This window comes from Nycticebus coucang, chromosome 11 (genome assembly GCF_027406575.1).
Source record: "Nycticebus coucang isolate mNycCou1 chromosome 11, mNycCou1.pri, whole genome shotgun sequence".
Classification (NCBI taxonomy): domain Eukaryota; kingdom Metazoa; phylum Chordata; class Mammalia; order Primates; family Lorisidae; genus Nycticebus; species Nycticebus coucang.
In genome coordinates, this window is record NC_069790.1 from 84,662,753 (window position 1) to 84,666,157 (window position 3,405).

Genomic DNA, 3,405 nt, shown 5'->3' on the forward strand with positions numbered 1-3,405 from the left:
CTTAGGGTAGACCCTCAAAAAGTGTGAGTTCCTCTTCCTTCCCAAGAAGTCCTCCCTGCCAGCTTGTGTCCCCGCCATTTTTCTACTTCTTGTGGCTCTTAGAGGTCTCAAATCTCTGATCCTCGGTTTTCTTATAGGTGCATGGAAAGCTGATTACATGTGAAATAAAATACCTTAAAACTCTTGGTTTATCCTCTGAGGATAAAATTCAGAATCCTTAAATGCAAATTTTGTAGTCTGGCCCCTTTTACCTCCGGTTTGAACTCCCACCACACTTCCCAGCGCTCTGAACCACCCCTCCCTTTTATTCCCTCAAATGCAGGGGGTTATTTGCTCAATATTAAATCAGCTTAGCATAGCACCGATACATAGTTAGCCCTAAAATATTTGTAAAATTATAGCACAAGTCCTCAACAGTCAGTAGTTCTCTCAAGTATTGTTTATTGTTATCAGCTATATATTTTTCCTGTCTTTCATAATGGTATGTGAATTTCTTTGTTTTCATTTAATAAATGTTGGGAGTTGGTATGGGTAGCACATGTCAATCGTGTATGAACTGGAAGGTAGAGGACTTAAAAAACCAGGCACAGAGAGCTACACTTCTTGGGGGACTGCAGAAATATAGCAAGGTAAGCTCCTGGGACAGTAGTGAGAGTGGTACTGGTAGGTGCCGTCTGTCATCAGTATGAGTGGTGTCAGAGATACTGCAAGTGCCTATACTTGGCAGAGGCAACAACCCCAAGCCCTCTCCCAGTCAGTTCTGTAGCCTGTCTTAGTGTGTATGTGAATTTTTGTGCAGCCTGTTATAGACTCTTTGTACTGTATTGCCACTTTTAGTCTCTGGCCATGTGGAGCAGTCCTATGAGCTACCCCAAATCCTCTAGTAAAGTTCTCTTGTTAAATCAATTATAGTTCTTTCTGTTGCTTAGCACTGAGACCCCTCATTAAAAGAGTGCTTTTTCCTCTACTTCCTCAAAGATGATCCTCTTACTTATGCCCCTTTTTGATGCTCGTTATCTTGTCCTTATACTTTGGACTACTTCAGTGTGATGTATATAGGTTTGAAAGTTAACTTTAATCTGCCCACTCCAGCTTGAATAATTAGCCTTTTGAAAGACACTAATCGAGAATATTTACTACAAAGTTGGATATGCAAATGATTCTGATATTACTATGTAAATCTGCACTAGAGGTACATTTATTAGCATAAAGGCTTAGAAAGAATCTTTCATTGTAAGAATGAAGTGTTCAAGATATGAAGCTAGAAGTATGGAGAGTCCTCGAAGAACTCAAATTAGATCTCCCATTTGACCCTGCAATCCCTCTACTAGGTATCTACCCAGAAGAAAAAAAATTATTTTATCGTAAAGACATTTGTACTAGCTTGTTTATTGCAGCTTAGTTTATAGTCACCAAAATGTGGAAACAACCTAAATGCTCATCAACCCAAGAATGGATTAACAAACAGTGGTATGTGTATACCATGGAATATTATTCAGCCATAAGAAAAGATGATGACTTTACATCTTTTATATTAACCTGGATAGAGTTGAAACACATTCTTATTAGTAAAGTATCATAAGAATGGAAAAGCAAGCATCCGACATACTTAAAAAATTTTCCATTCCAATGGAAATGCTTGCTTTTCCATTCTTAAGATCTAATACACACACATAGGAGAAAAACTTAATTCAAGTTGGGGAGAGGGGAACGAAGGAGGAGGAAAAGGAAAAGAGGGGATTGTCATGTTCCCACTTCATGGGCACAATGTAGAGGTATATGGCACACGTTTTGGGTGCAGGACACAACTACAAGAGGGACTCTACCTAAAAAATTCAAATATTGTTACCTTGTTGTTTGTGCCTTTACATTAGTCTGAAATTAAATTATAAAATATGTGAGGCTACCTAGAGTATTGTATAGGTACCTCTTCCCTTGCATAAATGTGGTGTAAGATCTGCTGAGTCTAGCAGACCGACACGTTTCAGAATGACTCCAAGTCTAGGCCGCTATCTAATACTTTGCCACAAAGTACTGTTTGTCTTCTGTTTTTGTGGTTGTTTGATGATGAAATATTTGTGCAGTAGTCTTCAGTCTGAGATTTGCTTTCATTGTTGGACACCACCTAGTAGCAAGGGAGAAGACAGGTAGCACTCATCAGTCTTAAGTAATTGAAGGCTACCAGTATTTACCAAAAGAAGATGAATTTATCAGTTCTAATAGTTTTGGGGTAGAGTCTTTGGATTTCTCTAAATATATAAGATAATTTGCAAACAAGGATAATTTGACTTTTTCCTTATCAGTTTATTTATTTTCCATTTATTTCTTTCTTTTGCCTGATTATTCTAGCTAGAACTTCCAGTACTATATTGAATAACAGTAGTGAAAGTGGGCATCCTTGTCTTGCTCCAGATCTTCCAGAAAAGGTGTTTAGTTTTTCCCTGTTCAGTATGATATTAGTTGTGGGTTTGGGGCTTTTATTGCCATGAGGTATGTTCCTTCTGTATCCAGTTTCTTGGGACTTTTTCTCATGAAGAAGTGTTGAATGTTATCGAATGCTTTTTTAGTGTCAATTGAAATGATCAAATGGTTTTTGTCCTCCATTCTGTTGATATGATGTATCACATTGATTGATTTGTGTGTGTTGAATCATCTTTGCTTCACTGAGAAACATCTCACTTGATCATGATGAATGATCTTTGAATTTTATTTTTAATTTTATTTATTTATTATTATTATCATTATTATTTGAGACAGGGTTTCATTCTGTGCCCTGGGTAGAGTGCTATGGTGTCATATCTCACAACAACCTCAAACTTCTTGGGGCTCAAGAGATCCCCTTGCTTCAGCTTCCTGCGTAGTGGGGGTCTCACTTTTGCTTAAGCTGGTCTCAAATTCCTGAGCTCAGAAGATTAACCAACCTCACCTCCCAGAGTGCTATGATTACAGGTGTGAGTTACCATGCGTGGCCTGAATAATTTTTTTAATATGTTCTTGAATTCAGTTTGCTAGCATTTTGTTGAGGATTTTTGCATCTATGTCTATCAGAGATTTTGGCTTATAGTTTTCTTTTTCTGTTATGTCTTTGTCTGGTTTTGGTACTGGAGTGATACAGGTCTCGTAGAATGAGTTTGGGAGTATCTTCTCCTTAATTTTTGGAATAGATTAAGTAGGATTGTTATTAGTTCTCTGAATGCTTGGTAGAATTCAGCTCTGAAGCTATCAGGTCCTGGGCTTTTCACCGATGGGAGACTTTTTATTACTGCTTCTATTTCATTGCTTGTTATTGGTTTATTCAGGTTTTGGATTTCTTCCTGGTTCTATGTCTAGGAATTTATCTGTTTCTTCTAGGTTTTCTGATTTATTGGCTTGCAGATGCTCATAGTAGTCTTTAATGATCTTTTG